The 22,760-nt window shown below is 41.8% G+C and overlaps 1 protein-coding gene and 1 pseudogene across 1 annotated transcript in view; both read right to left on the bottom strand.

The window, feature by feature from the left end:
- SHROOM3 (shroom family member 3) overlaps nt 1-22,760 on the bottom strand; it is a 119,494-nt gene that overhangs the window by 86,520 nt on the left and 10,214 nt on the right. The gene's annotated exons all lie outside the window — the stretch shown is intronic.
- On the bottom strand, nt 13,055-13,675 carry LOC140624025 (oligosaccharyltransferase complex subunit OSTC-like; annotated as a pseudogene).

Below are 22,760 nucleotides of genomic sequence, written 5' to 3'. Positions count from 1 at the left end.
CACCTTTATCTTCATTTAAAAGCTTATTTTTGAAAATAAAATTTTCCACTCGCTAGTTGGCAGCTTCATTGGTCTTAAAGTATTAGCTTGTCTGGCTCTCAAAAGAAACACAGAGAAATTAAATGTTTCTCCTGTTTACTTTTTTTGTCAGTCTTACTTTATTGACTTAAAGAAGCCAATTCATCTGCCCTTATTCTTTAAAAACCTACAAGCAGGGCAACCCCGGTGGCTCAGTGGTTTAGCATCACCTGCAGCCCGGGGCGTGATCCTGGAGACCCGGGATCGAGTCCCACGTTGGGCTCCCTGCATGGGGCCTGCTTCTCCCTCTGCCTGTCTCTGCCTCTCTCTCGCTCTGTGTCTCTCATGAATAAATAAAAAAATAAAATCTTAAAAAAAAAACCCACAAGCAATGTACTTTTTAAAAGGAGTCTAGCCACCAAGCACCACCATAATAGCTCATTTTCTCAGATCTCTTTCATTTGCCAAGTTACACGGTTTTATGTTGTACTTTCACGTGTAGATTCAAGCAATGAAAAAATTTTTCTTTACTCTCCAGCTGATATGTTTTTAAATCCAACTGTCTCCTAGTAGGTGTTCAGGAAACTCTTCTACTCCAAGCCAGATGTCAGTGTTATTTTACATGCTTTAGTTCTCTTGCCTAGGAACCGGAAGATAAGATGGGAGAGAAAACTCATTTTTAAAGTCCTTGTAATCAGCATCTTTGGGAGGTGTCCAGAGTGCACTTATGCTGGCCAAAGGCAAGAAGATAACAGGGTCCTGGGCAGACCCTGACAGGCTGTTTGTTGGCTGCCGTTTCTTGGTGGTAGACCAGAAAGAGCTGAGCCACGGCCTATCAGTGATAGTAAGGGCCACCATTCATCTTGTGCCAGGTATTAGCCCTGTACCATGCCTTGGGCTTCATATACCTTCGTTCTAATTTTGACAATAATATGTCAAAGTAGCTATTACCACCAGTCACACGTTATAGACTAGAAATGAAGCTCAGATTTTTTTTAGATTTTATTAATTAATTAATTTATTTATTTATTTATTTAGAGAAAGTGCAAGTGGGGGCAGGGGCAGAGGGAGAAAGAGAATCTCAAGCAGACTCCCCGCCGAGTGTGGAGCCCAATATGGAGCTTGATCTCAGGACCCTGACCTGAGCCGAAACCAGGATTCAGACGCTTAGCTTAAGAGACTGTGCCATAGAGGTGCCCCAAGCTCAGATTTTAAGTAACTTGCCAAGGTCCAACAGTGTAGAAGGGACACAATGAAGAATCAGAGATCTGCCTGACTCCAAAGCCCAAGCCTTGTTCTTATCACCACCTTGGATGACCAAGATACTGTTGCAGGTTAAACCACTTCAATAACAGGACAAGGTTCTGTTGTCTTCTAGCAGGAGAAGGAAAGTGAACGCATCCATTGTCTACAGGCAGAGTCTTTATTGCCATTCAGAGCACCAAGGAAAAGAAATCTCCTTAGAAAGAACCCTTTTGCCCTATAAATCTAATGGAGGATAAGCAAAACCCCATATCTCTCCAGAATGATTTTCTTTTTCCTCAGTAAATGGAAAGTTACTTTTTTTCCCCTTTAAAAATTGTGCCTTTTCCCAAACAAAGGGCACTTACCTTTGCCTGAGTCCATCCTTATTAACTCAGCTATAAAGGACAGTTTTTCTAACTACCTTTAATGTATCCAATTATTACCATTTTTGCAAGTGTGCCTTGGTTTCCCTTCCTGGCACTTTATTTACTTTTCTTTTTTTCCATCTGGGTTGAGACTCCTCCCTCAATCCCAATCTCTAAGTAAAGAAATTCTAGCCAACCTCCCAAGACCAGAAATATGTTTCTTTCTCAATGAAACTTCTCTGATACTTTACCAAAAGCAATGTCTCTCTCTGGTTCAAAAATACATCATTTAGGGGGATCCCTGGGTGGCTCAGCGGTTTGGCGCCTGCCTTCCGCCCAGGGCGTGATCCTGGGGTCCTAGGATCGAGTCCCACATCAGGCTCCCTGCATAGAGCCTGCTTCTCCCTCTGCCTGTGTCTCTGCCTCTGTGTGTGTGTGTGTGTGTGTGTGTGTGTGTGTGTGTCTCATGAATAAATAAATTAAACCTTTAAAAAAATACATCATTTAATCGTCTGCTATAGCCTTTATTACATTTTACATCCAATTGAGCTTTTGGTGCCATTCAAACAGAAGTCTCCCTTCCTAAACTGAGAGTGAGCCTCATCCTAGATGCCCCCAGTACACGGCACTGTGGAGGCCAAGAAAAATCAAGGCCATTCCACCGCAAGGTTAGCATTAGCACAAGTACAGTCATCTTAGGCCCCTGTGAATAAGAGCTGAACTTTATGGGAAAAACTGCAGAATGAATCCTATACCAGAACGACTACAGAGCTCAGAATTGCCCTCAGCAGAGAATCCCGTATCAGAAAGATAACAGAGCCCACGCCTGTGGTAGAAAGTCCCATATTAGAATGAGAACAGAGCTCAACGCCCTTGAAAGCCCCATATCAGAATGTAAACAGAACTTGAGAAATTCCTCCACCCCTTCTGAAAATCCCCTAGACCAGCCTATAAAAAACCCAGCTGAAACCCACTTCGGGGTCCAAGTCCCTGCTCCGCTGTGTCGGGTGTACTTGGCCCCAAGCTCGAGCTTGTAGATAAACCCTGGTGTGTTGGCATCGGTGTCGGCTTCTTGGTGGTTTCTCGGATTCGCAATCTTGGGCACAACAGGCACATGTTGGTATGGGGCAAATTAATGTTCCTAGGCCTTTATACACATGGCCAGCATCTCATTTTTGAGTCCAGGTTGTTCTCGTCTCCCTTTCTTTCAAGACTATTCCCCAACTGTTCTAGCCATTTCCCACCCCAAATATAGGAGCTAAATTTTTGGTGCTTGTTACATACTGCTTTGAAGCATTATTTATTGGCTCCAGCTCCTCCTGGGGCCAATGACTGTCTGGGTGGGGCTACTACCACTTTTGTCATTAACAACTTTTATTTATTGAATGCTATGCCTCAGGCACTCATTTACTTTATCACATCCCCTATGGAACTTTGGGGGTCCCCTGACTTTGTTCCTCAGCTTGCATCAGCCCTCAGCCTTCTCTACTATAATACAGTCCAGGGGATTGACAACTGGATGGTGAGATTCTGGGGGGCAGGAACCACATCTTTTCTACTCATCTGGTACTGTAACCGTGTCTAATGCAGTGCATGATAGAGAATAGATCCCCAATAAATATTCCATTGCAGTTTTTTTTTTTTCCCTTGTCTTGGGTTAGGAGTGTTTTCTTTCTTTTTCTTTCTATCTTTCTTTCTTTCTTTCTTTCTTTCTTTCTTTCTTTCTTTCTTCTTTCTTTCTCTTTCCTTCTTTCTTCCTTTCTTCCTTTCTTCTTTCTTTCTTTCTTTCTTTTTCTTTCTTTCTTTCTTTCTTTCTTTCTTTCTTTCTTTCTTTCTTTCTTTCTTTCTTTTTGATTTTATTTATTCATGAGAGACAGAGAGAGAAAGGCAGAGACACAAGCAGAGGGAGAAGCAGGCTCCTCACAGGGAGCCTGATGTGGCACTCGATCCCAAGACCCTGGGATCATGCCCTGAGTTGAAGGCAGACCCTAACTGCTGAGCCACCCAGGGGTCCTGGGTGTTTTCTTTTTAAGCATATTTATTTTAAGATTTTATTTATTTATTCATGAGACACACAGAGAGGCAGAGACATAGGCAGAAAGAGAGGTAGGCTCCCAGTGGGGAGCCTGATGCAGGACTCGATCCCAGGACCCTGCAATCATGACCTGAGCTGAAAGCAGACGCTCAACCACTGAGCCACCCAGGTACCCGTATTTATTTATTTTTAAGTAATTTCTACATCCAATATAGGGCTTGAACTCACAACCCCAAGATCAAGAGTCACCTGCTCTTCTGACTAAGCCAGCCAGGTGTCCCTCCACTGGAGTTTTGGAACTATGGAGTTCATGGGGCACCTAGGTGCTTAGTTGGGTAAGTGTCCAACTCTTGATTTCAGTTCAGGTCACAATCTCAGGGTCGTGAGATCGAGCTCTGCACTGGGCATGGAGCCTGCTTGAGATTTTCTTTCTCTCCGTCTGCCCATTCCCCTCATTCTCTCTAAAAAACCCTGGAACTACAGAATCCACAAAATCAGTACTTTAAAACCTATTTCTAGAAATACCAGTGATAATTCCAAATTACTATATGAAGTGAGAGCCCTTCCTCTCTCAGAATTGGAGCTGCCAGATTTAAGAATTTGGCTATTTTTCTCTAAATCTGGCCTGAGATCCCACTCTTCATTGAAAGGATGTGTTTCAGGCAAAAGTATGAAACGAAACCCTGCAGTACTCTAAGTATCTTGGGTGAGGCAGAGGGAAAAAATGCTTTCAGGGCAACTCACCCTTGATCACTAGGTTAGGGGTCAGCCAGAGGGACCAGTCTGCTAAAGGTTCAAGGACGGGATTTGTTTCCTCCTTCACCTATCTTAGAATGTGTAGGAGAAGGGAAAAGTAAGTTTCTTAGAGAAATGTAAACAGTGATCACTGTTCATGGAAAAAATGCATCTTTTACTTTGCATAAACATTTAAATTTTTTACTACTTCACAGGTGAGGTCATGAGAACATTATATAGAATCAGAAGACTCCATCTGCTTAGTTTAAAAACACCAGAAAAGGGGGAAATGGGGAGCTACTGTTCAACAAGTATCACAGTTTCAGTTCCGTGAGATGGAAAGTTCAAGAGCTCTGCTGCACAGCAATGGAAATATACTTAACACTATTGAACCGTATGCCTTAAAATGGCAAAGATGGTGAATTTTGTTAAGTGTGTTTTTACACAATTAGACATTTTTAAATAAAACTTAAAAAAAGGGGATCCCTGGGTGGCTCAGCAGTTTAGTGTCTGCCTTCAGCTCAGGACATGACCCTGGAGTCCTGGGATCGAGTCCCACATCGGGCTCCCTGCGTGGAGCCTGCTTCTCCCTCTGCCTGTGTCTCTGCCTCTCTCTCTCTCTCTCTCTCTCTGTGTCTCTCATGAATAAATAATAAAATAAAATCTTAAAAAAAAAAAAACTTAAAAAAAATTAAAGGATAAGTAAGAATAAGAAGAAAATAACCAAATGCTTTCTGAAGAGGAAAATACATTCCTGCTCCTTTGGCTACTATTTCATCCCCATTCCTGCCTTTTTTTTTTTTTTTTCCCTTTTAGCAAGCTGTCTCACAAATACACATAAATATCCTTTCTCTTGATGTGACAAAAGAGGAAAAAAAAGAGGAAGATATGAGTCTGCAGAAGTAGAAAAGCTTTTTCTGGAGAAATGTCTCATTCTGAACCGCCAGCCAATAGGTGATTTTTAAAAGTTACATGTGTATAATGGGTAATGGCAAAAGACATTTTTGAAGTCCACATAACAGACTAATTTAGTTCTTACTACTGGATTACAGATTACAAATCTGAGAAAGAGCCAGCAACCTAACAGTTGAGGGGACAGTCATGCCAATAGGCCAAACAAGGGACATAAGAACCCCAACCCAAGCTCAGTCTAAATTCTCTTCCCATCCCCCATCCTTTTTTCTTTTTTTTCTGCCATCCCTTTTGTTTGTTTATTTGTTTGTTTGTTTGTTTGTTTCTTATCCAGTTGGGAGACTAAGCTGTTTATATTGACTGATTTACTTTAGGGAAGGAACTGCTTTTTAATCTGTCCTAGTTTAGTATTTTTTCTTCTGGGGATAAGTGTTTGTTGATCAAAGTAACAAGCAACAAATGTTTTAATTTATGCTTCCTTTAGTTCTGTAAATTTGGAGAGGAGGGTTTTTTGTGTTTTTTTTTTTTTTTTTCATATAAGAGGTAGTGAACCAGAATCATCTTAATGGCAAGGATATTTTCTCACCAAATTAAAACCCATGTATCCTTAAGAAAAAAAAAAAAAACAAAAACAGAAAAACGATGAAATAAAAGTAGCTTTTCTTGAGGGAGTAAATTTTAAAGCAAGAAACTTCCCACACAGTTTGAGCTTACTGCTCCCATCCATGCAAGCTGAGGAGGGAGGCAAACAGGATATTTTCTCTCTCTCTCTCTCTCTTTTTTTTCTTTCTTTCTTTCTTTCTTTCTTTCTTTCTTTCTTTCTTTTTTTCTTTCTTTCTTTCCTTCTTTCTTTCTTTTCTTTCTTTCTTCTTTTTTTTTTTCCCTAACTTGAGGTAACAGAATAAGTTACAGTAAGAAGAATCTGAGCAAAATATTAAAGACAAATGACTGGTAACGCAATCATCCTAAATACCAACAGTAGGGATAGGGTTCTTTTCTGTTTTATTTCTCTGAAAAATATATTACCTCAGTTTATTTTAGGCAAATGAGCTCAGAGCTTTGTATGAATATCACTTCATTAATGTTAGTCCCATGTATGCAATTAGACCAGGGTCTTCCTATTGTTTATTTTTTTCAAAGAGGGATAAGTCATCTTGATTTCTCACTGTATCCTTAACGGTACATTAAGCTCCTGTTTCCTAGATCAGAACTCTGAGAAACACTCTCCCTTAAAGAAGGAGGCATGGCATCACATAAATAACTGCCGATACCAGTTAAGCCTGTCTCTCTACAGATGCTTTTTTCTGAGTATTTATTCATCTAGCACACGTTTCATTGAACAACTACTGTGCCATGAGTTCTGTGTAATGGAATCTGTCTGGTAGGCTGGAGGACTATAACAAGGCATCCTAAACCAGAACTGACAAAATATGAAAAGATTCTAAACTGAGGTCTAGAGAGTGAATGGGAGTTACCTGGGCAAAGAGCATGAACAGAGAGTCCAGCAAGTCGCCAGGAAGGGGAAGAACCCAGTACAGAGGAAGAAGTGGCTAAGGGAGTGGACACAGCCTGAGGCCTGGACATGTAGGTCTGGTCAGGTCCTGGTTAGGAGTTTGAGGCTTATCTAAAAGGCATTGGGAAAGTGTTAGAAGCTGTTAAGCAAAGGGAGAGAATCAGGTTTGTGTTTTAAAAATAATCGCTTTGGAGCACCTGGGTGGATCAGTCAGTTTAGAATCCAACTCTTGATTTTGGCTCCGGTCATGATCTCAGGGTCCTGGGATCCCTATCCGGCCTCATGCTCACAGGGAGTCTGTGTGAGATTCTCTTTCTCTCCGACTCTGCCCCTCCCCTCACTCATGCCACACACTTGGTACTTGAAATAGAGTTAAATAAACCCAGAAAAAAGTCCTCCCTTCCTGGAGCTTATATTCCGAAGTAAAAGAATACATCACCTCCATCCAGCCAGTCCTCCCATGGATGTGTCCTAACTGGGCTTTGGCCTTGCTCCTTTCCCAACAGTGATAATGCAAGCAAAGTGATCCTTTTATTATGTATGTATGTATGTATGTATTTAAAATATTTTATGTATTTATTTATTTATTTGAGAGAAAGAGAGAGAGCACATGCACAAGCATGAGTAAGCAGAGGGGCAGAGGGAAAAGGAGAGAATCCCTAAGTAGGCTCCATGCCCAGCATGGGGATTGATCCCACGACCCTGAGATCATGACCTGAGCTAAAATCAAGAGTCCGGCACTCAATTGACTGAGCCACCCAGACACCCCTAAAAAAGTCTTTGTTAATTTAAAGTCACGCTCCTTTGCATCCTTTCCATGATAAAGCTATGATTCAATATCTAGGGTTTTTTTCCAAATAAAATGCTAACTTTAAAAAAAGTATATAAATCAACGGTGTTTAAGAAATGTATAGAGTTCGGGCGACCATCACCATAATCCAGTTTTAGGACATTTCCATCAGCTCCAGAAGTTCCCCTGCGGCCATTCCCAACTTGTGGCAACTACTGATCTGCTTGTTTCTAGAGATCTGCCTTTGCTAAAGATTTCAAATAAGTAGAAACATACAATATGTTATCTTCTGTGTCTGGCTTCTTTCACTTAGCATGTTTCTGAGATTCATCCATGTGGCAGCTACTTTCAATAGTCCATGCCTTTTTACTGTTAAATAGTACTCCGTTACAAATATGCTATGTTTTGTTTATCCATTTCCCAGTTGATGGACATGGGGACTGTCTGCACATCTTGTCTAGTATGATTAGTGCTATGAACGTTGATACTCAAGTCTTTGAGTGGACAGAGGCCTTGTTCATTTGAATTAGGAATTGGGGTTGGCAGGAGAAATGGAAGGATCCAGTAAGATGCCCAGATTTTGGGCTTGGGCAACTGGATGACAATAGAACTCGATGAAATGGGGAAGAGCAGATACAGAGCAGCTTCCATGGCAAAGATGACCTTGGCTTGGGGCAAGGACCTCCGAGACAGGAGTGGCTATCCCTAGCAGGCAGGTGGGCACATGGACCTGGAAAGTGAGTTTCCTCAAAATGTCTAACAAGGGACCATTTTTTGAGCAGCTTGTTTCATATTTAAGATTTACTTTTCTGTAACTTAGGCTCATCTCTATAGAAATCTGACCAAGGAAGAAATTCATAAAACTCCTCAAATACTCAACTTTGGTTTGCATAATAATTATAATAATATCTCCTTGATCAGCATTTCCTTTTCAAAAATTGTGGTAAAATACAACATAAGGGATCTCTGGGTGGCGCAGCGGTTTGGCGCCTGCCTTTGGCCTAGGGCGCGATCCTGGAGACCCAGGATCAAATCCCACGTCGGGCTCCCGGTGCATGGAGCCTGCTTCTCCCTCTGCCTGTGTCTCTGCCTCTCTTTCTCTCTCTGTGACTATCATAAATAAATAAAAAAATTTAAAAAAAAAAATACAACATAAAATGTACCACCTTGATCGTGTTTACGTGAACAGTTTGTTGGCATGAAGTATGTTCATGCTGTTGTGCTGCCATTCCACCATCTGTCTCCCAAACTGAAACCACACTTGATCTTAGCCAAAAGGCCGAGAAGCGATCCCCCCCAAACTGAAACTACACTTTCATCTTTCTAACCTGAAACTATACTTATTAAACCATAAGCCTCATCCCCCTGCACCCCTGGCCCCTGCCAACTACCATTCTACTTTCTGTGTCTATGAATTTGACCACTCCAGGTACATTATGTAAGTGGAATCATACTATATTTGTTTTTGTGACTGGCTTGCTTCACTTAGCATGTCATGGTTTATCCACGTCATAACACGTAACAAGATTTCCTTTCTTTTTGAGGCTGGACAATATTCTGTTATGGGCATGTAACACATTTTGCTTATCCATTCACCTGTCAGTGGACATTTACCTGAGTATTGTAAATAATATTGCTACAAACATGGGTGTACAGATATCTCTTCAGGTCCCTGCTTGCTTAGCATTTCCTTTCAAGAAATTAAAAGATAAAAGAATGGAAAGATCTTCATCATACTTTAACTCAGGCAAGCTGTAATACAATATCACTTGAATAATTGGTGATCCCATAACCAGTTCAAGATCATAATTACAAATATCCATCTGAGTGAGGCCAGAACTTCCTCTAGCTTTAAGAGACACTGGGTATTACTGGACTTTTGTTAAGCTCTAAACCTACAATGCAGCAATCTGCTCTTTTTTTTTTTTCTTTTTTTTTTTTTAGGATTTTGGTGATACCACCTTAAATCAACCAATACTTGAGCACAAAAGTAAGTCCCTTATAAAATTCTTGCTTTTCCTGATAATCTGTAGGGTCCCAGAAGTGACCCAGTTCTGTTTGGTTTTGTGATAAAGTATTCAGTGGGAATTTCTGTAGTATGTCAGGTCAGGAAGGTCTGCACTGATACAGTTGAAATCACCACGGCAGCACTTAACAGGGAATGAAGTTATGACATGGGATCAGGATGTCATACCAGACGTCATAGAGCAAAGATTAGACATACGCTAGCAAGCATCAGGGAGAGGTTTTGAAGGAAGGGGCAAGGATTGTTCTAACTCAGTTAACTTGTATCTGTCTCTTAAAAATGCCATGTTCTACACACAAGAGCAGAGCAGGTAGTTTGGGGAAAATACCAGAACAGGGCAATATTTTCATTCTACAAGGCTTATGAGAGACTGATGAGAACTACCAAGAATTAAGTTAATAAAATCAGCAGGCTTACATAGCCATCAAAATCAGAAAATGCCATTTTAATTGTAAGAGATGTGGCAAAAAGCAGCCCAATCCACAGAATAGTCCAGCTCTCCAGCAAGGCACTGGGTCTCACCACTGCTGGGGAAAGAAAGCTCTATGGTCTGGGCCTTACTAGTACTCGCTCTCTTCCCAATGGCTATTTCTTCTGTCGGTCTCCAAGCTCTAGGCCCATGGTGCTGAGAGAATGCCAGGGCTTCCTGGAATACCCTCCCAGTGCCCCACCCTCAACTGGTATGGAGGATGGGACAAGAAATTAAACAGAGGCTATTAAGGGCAGGGAGATAGGAAATCAGAAAAATCCCAGGACAGAGGTCATTTTTACTCAAGGCCCTCAGAGGTCCTGTTATACAGGCAACAAACCTATCCCATCTATTTCTGGATGACATTGGCAGCTGTGGAATCCGGGTAAGAAGTATGGAAGCCTTGGCCTCTCTGCAGGGAGGGATACCCTTCCCTCTACATCAGTGGTTCTTACTGTGGCCTGTACCTCTGAACCATCTAGGAAGCTTTCAAAACCAGAGGGCCGGGGATCCCTGGGTGGCTCAGCGGTTTGGTGCCTGCCTTTGGCCCCGGGGCACAATCCTGGAGTCCCGGGATCAAGTCCCGGGTCGGGCTCCTGGCATGGAGCCTGCTTCTCCCTCCTCCTGTGTCTCTGCCTCTCTCTCTGTCTGTCTATCATGAATAAATAAATAAATAAATAAATAAATAAATAAATAAATAAATCTTTAAAAAAAACAAAACAAACAAACAAAACCAGAGGGCCCAAGACCAACCCCAAACCGAGTGAGTCAGAATTCTGGGGAATGATTCCAGGCACTGTTATTTTTAAAAGCTCTCCAGATGATGCTCATGTACAGCTAAAGTTCAGAACCAGCTATCAGCCAAGTAGGGATTCTAGCTGCATAAACTCAACAATTATCCATTAACAACTTACTGCCCACATGCCATAAGGCTACACAGAGTTTCCTCCAAAGATACTTAGGAAGCTGTATAACATAACAAAATACCAAAATCTAGGTGGCTAAAATAACAGAAATTAATTCTCTTAAAGTTCTGGAGTTTAAGTGTTCAAGATCAAGATGTCAACAGGGTTGGTTTCTCCTGAATTCTCTCTCCTTGGCTTGCAGATGCCTGTTTTTTCACTGTGTCCTCATGTGGTCTTTCTTCTGCGTGCATCTCTAGTGCTTCTTTGTGTGTTCAAATTTCTTCTCTTTATAAAGACATGAGTCAGATTGGATTAGGGCCCACCCCAAGGGCCTCATTTTAACTTATCCACCTTTTGAAAGGCTCTGTCTCCAAATACAGTCACATTTTGAGCTACTGGGGTTCTGGGCTTCAACACATGAATTTAGGAGGGTACAAAATTCAGCCCATGAGACATCCTTTAGAGGAGAAGGTTGTCCTAAATGAAATCTCTGACTTCACAACTACTAAATGTTTTCTTTACTTCAACTCAGAATTCTCATAATAGCCCACTAAAAAAAGAGTAGTTTTTGAAACTATATGAATACTAAGCATTCCACATGGTAAGTGATGGTGCGCCTACAGAGAAAATGCTCTTTAAATGGTCAGAATTAATGCCTGGGAGTAGCTCATCTACTTTGAGAATCTGGCTAATTATCTTCAACTACTAGGAAATGAAAGCCAAATATGGTTGGTATGTATAACCCAGATAAGAAATTGTTTGAACAGTTAGACAAGGTGTCTCAAAACTGTAGCTTGGAGTAAGGGAAGTGTCATGACTCAGATTCCTATAGAAGCCAAGAAGGAAAATGCATGAAGCAAACAAGGTAAATTGGGGTACCTGCAGAACTCATGCCCTGTCCAGAGGGCCTTGCAGAAAGTGGGCCCATTATTACCTAAGCTCCCACATTCTCAGAAATGGCATCTGGGCTTTTATGTGAAATTTTTCAGTTTTTAAATATTGGAATTAGCACCACCATTCTGTGGGCCATATAAAACAGCTTTGGGAGAGATTGGTTGGCCAGTCATTGCCTCTGGTGTAAAGCCACAAGAAGATCTAGGTCTCACCTTCACTTGCCTTATGATTTTTCAATTGCCTTCTTTAGAATTCATCTTCAGAAATAAGGGGGCTTAAAAAAAATAAGGGGGCTTTGGGATCCCTGGGTGGCGCAGTGGTTTAGTGCCTGCCTTTGGCCCAGGGCGCGATCCTGGAGAGCCGGGACCGAATCCCACGTCGGGCTCCCTGCATGGAGCCTGCTTCTCCCTCTGCCTGTGTCTCTGCCTCTCTCTCTCTCTCTCTCTCTCTCTCTCTGTGACTATAATAAATAAATAAAAATTTTTAAAAAACATTTAAAAATAAGGAGGCTTTATAAGAGTTTCTTGAAAGTCAGGCATAAAATTCCTTTATTCTCTAGTGGAAGAAATGCAAAGTCTCCAAGTCCATTGAGATTTCAGACACAGAATCAAGGACTCCTAAGACACTACCTACCATCTAAACAGGATCAGGTCAACTCCACGGAGTCATTTCCTCCCTCAGCTAGTTTCAAGCTATCACAAGATAACTTTTCTTTTTTTTTTTAAATTAGAAAAATTATTTATTTCTGCTCCTTTCATACATCTTATTGTGCAGAAACAGTCTCACACATATCTGAATAATGTACTGTCACACTGTTTAAAGGCAAAGCACCATAGGTAAAGCTGATCAGAGTTCTCAGCTTATGGGATCTCGCTTCCTGATTTTACATTAATTTTTGAAAGTCAGAAATGTCATCTCCACAAAATGTTAAGGGGGCTATAAGAAATAATCACTTTATTCAATATTATAGTTGTGGAAATGGGAGTATATTTTCTTTAAGAAATGAAAAACTAAGAAGAAAATGCCACTAAACATCATTGGTGTGTCAGTACAGGCCAGCAGGAGAAATACTGTGAGAAATTTGTCTCTTTGATACCAAGAAGACATTCTAGTTCAAGCTTTTTTTTTTTTTTTTTTTTTTTTTTAGTTCAAGCTTTAATATGATTCCTATTTCTCACGAGATGCTTCTTTTCTGCTGCTTCACTCTTTTTCCATATTTCACATCAGAGGATTGGTACAGCCTTTAAAACTTCATTAACAGGAGCAAATCCAATATCCACGGATTTCTTGTCAAAAGGCATTTTTTAACTCATCAGGTAGCCCGGCAGTTTCATTCTCATGAATACTCTAGCCATGAAAAAACTCAATAGGACACAGACGAATCCAATGAATAGAAGAAGAAATCTATTGAGTTTTGGAATGTTTGGTGCATTCGATCGGTCCAGGATTATGAAACCTAGACCTCCCATTGTAAACAGGAAGCTGGATGCAAGTCCTTCCATAATATATTGTCCATTTACTCTGTAGGCCAAGAAAGCTACTGGTCTCTGATGTCCATGTTCATCAGTCATAGAACCAACACTTGGAGGTTCAACAATAACATCATAAATTATTCCTCCGGTGATGAAGAAGTAAGACACCACCACCAGAGCATACACGTCATGGCCAACGGCATGTGCACCCAGGGCGGCTTCTTCAGCTTCAGGTTGGGGCATTCGAGCACTAAGAACGGGACGCGGTACAAGGTCTCCATGTTGGTGGCAGCAGGGGTTTTCAAGATAACTTTTCTTGAAATAAATTTAGCTAGCTTAAAAATTTTTATTTGGAACCCACTATATAATCTGTGCATGATTTTCAATGTTTTCTGGGTTGTCAGAGATTATATATGGTGACTTAAATCAACAAATCTCAAAGTCCCTTTGCAGGATCAGGCACCTCTCTCAAAGCAAGGAGGCATTCAAGTATGTGGCATAATTCAAGTGAATTCTAGCCTAGGAATCTAGGGCCATGGCTCTGGGTTCATCTCTGACTAATCAACTCTATGAATCAATTTCTTTGATCTTTAGTTGGACTATAAAGATCTTGGGACTTTTCACCCCTAGATTATATTATTCTAGTTACCAAAATTAAAATACTAGTTTTTAATTCTGTAACCAATGAGAAGTACCAAGAAATGACACAAATCAACTTGGTCAAAGCACTTTAATCTGTGTCTAGGTTTTCTAGTATTAATATTGCCAGTTAGTTAAAACTTGATTACATTGAATGGATCTGTCAAGCTCAATGTTGGTGAAGCACTTGGATGTTTTCAAATGTAGTAAGTTTTATAAATGTGCAGAATACAAATGATAAGGGATAATTATTGAAACCATAGTAGGTATTATTCTTTAGGAGAAAAGTATATTTGATATCTCTAGCAGCTGGATAGCTTTTAAAAAAGAATAAAGGGTGTCTGGCTAGCTCAGTCAGTGGAGTGTGAGACTTTTGATTTTGGGGTTGTGGGTTCAAGCCCCATGCCGGGTGTGGAATTACTTAAAAGTGAGGCCTTTAAAAAAAATAAAAAATAAAAATAAAAGCAGCTGGATAATGGAAAATGATGCTTGTTTGAAATTTTCACCACAATACCATGGAGTGTTGTGGTAGGCAGAATTCTAATGATGGCCCCAGATTTCTGTTCCCTGGTTATTCAATCAAACATTAACTTAGATACTGCTGTGAAGGGTGTTTGTGGATGTGATTAAAGTCCCAAGTCAATTGATTTTAAGATGCAGAGATTATCTAGGTAAGCCTAACCCAATCAGGTGAGTCTTTTTAAAGGCAGAGTTTTCCCTGGACAATAGCAGAATTGGAAGTCAGAGAAATTCACAGGTCTTGAAGATGGAGGGAACCCCATGAGAAGAAATGTAGGCTGCTCTACAAGCAGAGTAGCTGCCCAGGGTGGGAACTGAATTCAACCAACAGCCTGAAGGACCTGTGGATTCTCCCAAGAGAATCCAGATAAGAACCCCACCCAGCTGACAACTTCATTTCAAGCCTTGTGACCCAAAGCTGGAAATTCAACTGAGTCATATAGGACTTCAGATCTAGAGAACTGTGAGCAAATAGATTTGTGCTGCTTTACGATGGTATGCTTGTGGTCATTTGTTACATAGCATTAGAAAAGGAACCAAATGCTGCTGCCACCAAATGTTGAGAAGGTTGGAGATCAACTGGCATTAGGTTGTAAAAGGATATAACCACTCTGGAAATGGTATGGAAGTTTCCTATAAAGTCAAAGATACATCTACTGTATGATCCGGAATTCTACTCCTAGGTATTTACCCAAGGGAAATGAAAATATATGTCTACAGAAATACTTGTACACTCATACCCACAGCAACTTCATTCGTGGTAGCCTCAAACTGAACACAGCCCAAATGTCCATCAACAGGAGACTGAGTAAACAATGAGCTATTAATATAAGCAACAACACGAATGAAGTTCAAAAACATCGTATTGAGTAAAAAAATACCAACACAGAAGAGTACATAGTGTGTACTTTCATTTATAAGAAGTTCTAGAATAGGCAAAACTAATCTCTGGTGGAATAAATCAGAACAGTAGATGCTTGGTTCTAGGTAATGGACCAGGAAGGGGCACAAGGAAATTTTATGGGGTAATGAAAATGGTCTATATGTTGATAGAGGCATGGATTACCGTCTGCTTGATTTTTTTTTTTAAGATTTTATTCATTTGTTCATGAGAGACACAGAGAGGCAGAGACATAGGCAGAGGGAGAAGCAGGCTCCATGCAGGGAGCCCGATGTGGGACTTGATCCCAGGACTCCAGGATCAGGCCCTGGGCCGAAGGCAGGCACTAAACCCCTGAGCCACCCAGGGATCCCATCTGCTTGATTTTGATAGAGAACTATTTGATATTTTGGCTCCAAGTGTAACTGAAACTATTCACTTGTTTTTACATCCAAAGGTGCCTACATTAGCCGCTACTTGGATCCTGTCAATCACACACACACACACACACACACACACACACACACACACACACGGGGGGGGGGGGGGGTGTCCCACAGCACCAGACAGGAATGCCTGACCTAACATTTACCACATTATAATTCACTGTTTCTGGTTTGTATCCCTCACTTGAAAAATGAGGTCTTTGAGGGTATGCAATGAGCTGTCTTATTTATCCTTCCTTCTTAATGTTTAACAGAGTATCCATCACATAGTAGGTGGAAATATTTTTAGCCTTGCTATTTCCTGTTACGTTTTCTATGGAGATGAAAACCAGCTCTGTATAGCTCTTTCTACATGGAGACACTTGCTCATTGCTCAATCGCATAGCCAGCCACATAACCTTTCCTTTGATTTTCTATCTTTAGAACCTTTCCCCAGGGTTCTTCCAGAAATGAAGGAGTTTCCAAATGACCTGGTTAATTCCAATTAGGGCAGTAAGTCACTAAGGCTTAAGGTTTGAAAACCTGTGATTTGGTGCTTAGCTTCCCATCCTTACAAGCTGGTAGATGCTAAGCAGATGTGATTTGTGCTCTCCTAATGTTCAATTAGCAATTGCTGTGGGATTGTGGGAATTTATTATAAGATATAGGGAAAAGCCTATATCTTTTAATAGATGTAAAACAGTAAATGCAGGGATCCCTGGGTGGCGCAGCGGTTTGGCGCCTGCCTTTGGCCCAGGGCGCGATCCTGGAGACCCGGGATCGAATCCCACGTCGGGCTCCCGGTGCATGGAGCCTGCTTCTCCCTCTGCCTGTGTCTCTGCCTCTCTCTCTCTCTCTGTGACTATCATAAATAAATAAAAATTAAAAAAAAAAACAGTAAATGCAAAACATGTACTGTTATTGGCTTCACTTTATCAGTGCAGAAAAGGCTCGGAGGAGAAGTGATTGGCCCTGATTTATGCATTCAAGAGCATATCTGAACCCCAAACCAAGGTTTTCCCAGAGCCCTGTGCATTTGCTGAACTCCACCAAGAGAGGACCAATGCTAGGACGTCCCCACTTGACCACAAGGGAAGACCTGGTAGCAGTGATCTGAGAAGGCATGTCCCGGGAAGGTCCTGAAACCAGCCCAGTTTGCAGGCGACCAGGTGCTGACCTACCTTAACTTAGTCGTTGGGTTGGGAGAGTTTGCTCTCTGTGTGTTTCTTTATCAGGAAACCCAATATTCACAGAGCTGAGAAGCAGGTTTGTTCTCTAATTTAGTACGACGGGCCAACGGATGTCACTGTTGCACCACAGAAAAAGAATCTTAACCCCAAGGAGATCTTAAACAGCAATGCACTCATTATTTGGTTACTTTAACAGGATGGAGCACATGAACCATAGAAAAACTATTTTCTTTGATTTGTTATATGATTTTATTTATTATTTATTTGAAAGAGAGAGAGAGCATAAGTGGTGGAGAGAAGCAGAGGGAAAGGGAGAAGCAGACTCCCCACTGAGCAGGGAGGCCAACATGGGCTCCGTCCCAGGACCCTGAGATCATGACCTGAGCCGAAGGCAGATGCTTAACCTACTGAGCCACCCAGTCACCTCAAAACTATTTTAACTGGAATGGTACTTAATATTCCACTGTTAATTTTGGAGCTAGTAAGAGGTAGGCACATTTGGGTTAAGGCCCATCATTCAAGTTAAGGCAAACAGCTTTGAGCAAGGTGAGTAGCTACGTATGAATGTGTATATAACTTACCAGGGGAAAAGAAAACAAAAATGAATCAAGCCAAGTCCTCTGACTCCAGATACTAGATTTCTTCCACTTTATATAACTGCCTTCTCAATTAGACCAGATACAAAATTATTTAAAAGTATATCTGCCGATACTTAGAGTGAGAACTCTCACCATATCAACGGCCCAGCACAAACATTTGGAAGGAATTTCTCATCCATGACCCGATACAATAATCAAAGGAATAAGTATATTTATTAGGCACGCACACTATGCGTCAGGAATGGTGAGAGACTACGCAGCTCTTTCAGGTGAGTATTATGATTTCCATTTTTCACATAGGGAAACAGGTTCAGTGGGAGTAAGTGGCATTTCCAGTTGTACAGCTGTAGGTGAAGCTTGGCTGTGAGCTCACGTCTGCCAGCTTCAAAGCCGCTGTACACTTCCAAGTGCTCCGGTTCGACTCAAGCATTGTCTGGTAGCCCACTGTGTGTTCATCACTGAAGACACTACCATGAATATGGTACCATCTCTGTCCCCAAAGAAACTCTCAGACCACTCTCAACAATTAGAACAGAGTAAGAAGGGCTCTTGACGGGTGCTATGCCACCAAGAGGCGAGAGAAGGCCTAGAGGAAGTAACCTCTAAGTTGAGATACGAAGAATAAATCAAACATGGTGGGCCTCAGGGGAATACAGGCCAAGCATGTTTTACCTGGAGCAATAGCCAGTGCCTCAGCATTCAGGGGAGGAATATTATATTTACCTATCATTTAAACCCAATGAAGATTTTTTTTTTTTTAAGAATAATTGGTTTCTTTTAACTTGGATTGAGTGTGAACTATAAATAAGAACCTGTTCCCCGGCAATAATCTCTAAGGAGAACCACAATATAAGGCCCTGCTTGAGATGGAGTCAAGCCCTGCCTTGGGAATCTGGTACCAAATGCACAAGAAATATCTCTGTGGTCTGTCTTGTAGTTGGAACCCAAGCAGGAGCAGCAGGAATACGGAATGAGGAATGTGCTTTCCTTGTACACTCACTCTGTCTGAGGTCCTGACCCCAGGTCAGAGAATCTCTGCTTCTGCAGAGTTAAGAACAAGCCACAGCAGGGGCCGTGGTCTAAATCTCTGTATTATCATTTCATACATGTAAAATCTTGACTGTCTCTCCCTTTTCTGTTCTGGTACAAATCCTCACATACGCAGATGACACATGTAAGCAGCTCCAGGAAAGGGGAGCGCTGTGAATCTTTTGTCCTGGTCTAGAAATTTCTCTGGCTCTCAGTGAGAAAGAAGGTGATTCTGGGAGATAAATACGTGACATTTCCTGGCAATTCTTACAAGTGTTGGAGCTGTCATAGGTCACAGGCTGTAATCATTCCTAAATTTTCTGAGGATGAGATCCGTCACCCTGTAGATAGGCTTAATTGGCCTTTTTAGATACTCTTAAAATACAAGTAAATTAGGTAACTAATCCTACACTTTTATTTATTTATTTTTTTTAGGAGCTTTGAAATCTAGATTTGGAGAAGGAAAGGTGAAGAGCGAAATGCGAGAGAGAAATAATACAGAAATTTCTTTGTGTTTATCTTAACATCCATAAAATTCAACTTTTTACCCAGTGACCATCTTCCCCTTTTCCCCACCCAACAGACATTCTTGGTCACATTTAATATTTGCAGATAGAAATGACAATAGGACTGGAGGTCCTCTTACTGCTCTAGAACTTAATGGTGATGCTAAAAAAAAATAATAGAAATTATCAAATCATTGAACAAGTACCTGTTATACCTATGTCCCTGGCTACAGGTCAGTGAGCATTTAAACAAACAGGCAGAACAATGGACGATAGGGTCTCGTGACTTCACTGGCAGGTGCCAGGAACCTAAGAAGAAACTAAAGCTGCAGCTCAGGTGTGTTATATTTGCATGTAACGCTTGGCAAGCTACTTCTTTATCCCCTCAACAATTTGGAACGCATGAAAATTATAGGTAAATATATTGGTGTAATTTTCATTAAAATCAATCATTCTTCCATTCAGTAAATACTGAGCACCTGCCAAGCAGAAAAGCTACTGGTAACCAAGTCCATTTCTTTCTGAGTGAATTCCTACTCACCAGCTTAATCCACACTGGTTCAAAGCCACATAGGAGGATAGGACAGGTAGAAGTCAGACATTCAAATAGAACTTGAATCGTGGCTTCCCTACTCACTAGGTGTGTGACTTTGGTCTTCCCTTGGAGCTTCAACTTCCTCATTTGCAAAATAGGGACAAGAAAAAGTTGATATAACTACCTCATGGAGTATTTCCTATATGCTAGACACCAAGAGTGGCACCTGATAACAACTGTGACAGGCGGTCACCCTCCATCAATCCCTTTCTCATCTCGCATAGCCGATGGTCACCAGGTCATGCCATTTTATCTCGGAAATATTGCTCGAGTCTCTCCTCTACTTCCACTGCCCCAGTTCAGGCCTCATTATCTCTTGGCCTCCTAAGCTCGTCTCCCTGCTTTCACTCATGTGCCCCTTAAATCATTCTCTGCTTTCTGACTACAGCTAAGTGTCACTCCTCACTGAGAACCATTCAATGGCCCCCCGCCTCCTGGAGTAAAGTACAAGGTCTGTGAATGGCCACCAGGTCATCCTGTCTACCCCTCTAGACTTTTAGCATTCCCTACCCAACACACATCACTAGGCTTATTTTCATCCCTGGGTCTTATCTTAGGCTTCGATATTGCCTATCCCTGTGCAATGCCCTCACCTCTTCTATTTTTTTTTTAAGATTTTATTTATTTATTCATGAGAAACACACAAAGAGAGAGAGAGAGAGAGGCAGAGACACAGGCAGAGGGAGAAGCAGGCTCCATGCAGGGAGCCCGACGTGGGACTCCATCCCGGGTCTCCAGGATCACACCCCGGGCAGCAGGCGGTGCTAAACCGCTGTGCCACTGGGGCTGCCCTATTAATGCATTTTTTAAAGCTCAGCTCTGACTAGGCAATTTAGGAATGCCTTCCTTGATGCCCCCAGCTCCTACGCCCAAGGTGGGCCAAGCGCTTCCTACCCTCCAGCTCCTGTGCATGTCTATCTCACTGCATTTACCACATCGATTGGAATTTATTTATGAGTTTTTATCCCTTACTAGGCTCTTCTCCTTAAGGCAAGAACCATGTCTTATTCATCCTTGTATTCCCCCATCACCTGACACAGTTCCTGGTACCCAGTAAGGGCCAGTAAAAAAAGTAAATGAAGGAATTAAGCCAGCAATGTGACTCCCAGCTCATGCTCTTTGCATATGCCTCACCCCATCTTAAACATATTGTGTATCTAGAACAGTGGTTCTCAACTGGAGATAAATTTGCTCCCAGAGGACATTTTGCAATGTCCAGAGACATTTGAGTTGTCATAATTGGGGGTGGAGGGCGTATGCTTCTAACATCTAGTGGGTAGTGGGTAGGGTTGCTGCTAAGCATCCTACAGTGTCCAGGATGGCCACACATCCCCGCCCACAACAAAGAATTACCCAGACCAAAATGTTAATAAGAGCCAAGATTGAAAAACACTGATCTAGAATAGAGTCTGATACATCTAAGACCTCAGTGTAAGATTCCTAACTCTGGCAGCTTAGTGGCAGTAGTGGCAGAAAGGACAATCATGTAACCATGCAGCATACTGTTTGAAGTTTATTGAGCAGGTCTGCGCAATATTTGCTCATTTCACAGTGTAAGACCTAACGGAGTTCAGTTCTACTTTTGTAAATTAGACTTTATTTTTTTAAAGATTTTATTTATTTATTCATGAGAGACACAGAGAGAGGCAGAGACACAGGCAGAGGGAGAAGCAGGCTTTTTGCAGGGAGCCTGATGCGGGACCCAATCCCCAGACCTGGGGATCACGCCCTGAGCCAAGGGCAGATGCTCAATCGCTGAGCGTCACATATAAGTCAGACTTTAAATAAAGAAAGCAAAGGTCCTACTCAGGACCAATGGAGTCTGATGCATGGCTCTCTCTCCTACTTCTCTCCCAACACACACGTAATCTATCTGCTGCAGGCCTGCACCTGTGAACAACCAGCTAGAATGCCTGGACCATATGGGTAAACCTATATTAGCTCACCAGCTATGATGTTGTTGAAATGTGTGTGTGTTGTGTTGCCTGTGTGTGTGTGTGTGTGTGTATTCTCAAATATATTTCTTACCCTGTGATCTCATAACCTGGAACACCCTCTTCAGGAAGGCCTGGCTTACCTGGGATCTCAAGGAAATGAAAGATTAAACATTTTTAAGTTGTCAGGTGAGTTTTTTATTAGCCATTTGACACAGCACAGCTGAGGCAGTAGCCTGTGACACGGGCACAGGCAGACCTATTTCTCAGGGACTGTGTAGTCCCACAATGATGCATACCCTCTAATACATGCTCGTACTGGGCACTTCTTTTTATTTACTCATATTCCACCACCTAATGTTTGCAGATGATGCACATGGTGAAGGCGGCTGCCTAGAAGAATCGAAACCAGGACACAAGTTCTAAACTTGCCACAATGACCCCTGCCTATAATTCAGCTGCATGACCCCCCGTCCAAACCCTGAGGCAAATTTATGACCAGTTTCTCCTGGTAATCTTTAGCTCCTCTTTCAGTTGCCCTTTTATCAGTCCAGATGTCTTCTGCTTTTGAGAAGAGCCATCTTTCTTGTCTCAACAACTCCCTTTTCTTTTTATCTAGCTTGAATTATTAAGCCCCTAAAACTGACTGCCAACACTGAACAGGTTAGCCTCTGCTTAATGCACACTGGCACAGAAGTGGCTGTGTAGTTTTATTTTTGTAATCAAATTTAGCACAATTCATCCTAGAATTTCCAGGTTGAAAAGAGGCAACCTGGGCTCTTTTTTTTTTTCTTTTTTTTTTTTTAAAGATTTTATTCATTCATGAGAGACACAGAGAGGGAGGTGAAGACACAGGCAGAGGGAGATGCTCCCTATGGGGAGCCTGATGCAGGACTCGATCCTAGGACCTCGGGATCATGACTTGAGCTGAAGGCAGATACTCAACCGCTGAGCCACCCAGGTGCCCCTATCCTGGACTCTTTAAGATAGCCTTCAGTCCCAGTATACACTGGGTGAGTGACCTGCCTTAACCAAGGAGGGAAAAGGCTGTACAATGAAAACTTA

This window comes from Canis lupus, chromosome 33 (assembly GCF_048164855.1).
Source record: "Canis lupus baileyi chromosome 33, mCanLup2.hap1, whole genome shotgun sequence".
In the NCBI taxonomy this organism is placed as follows: domain Eukaryota; kingdom Metazoa; phylum Chordata; class Mammalia; order Carnivora; family Canidae; genus Canis; species Canis lupus.
The sequence above is the reverse complement of the archived record's forward strand: the minus strand, read 5'-3'. Positions and strand labels throughout refer to the sequence as shown.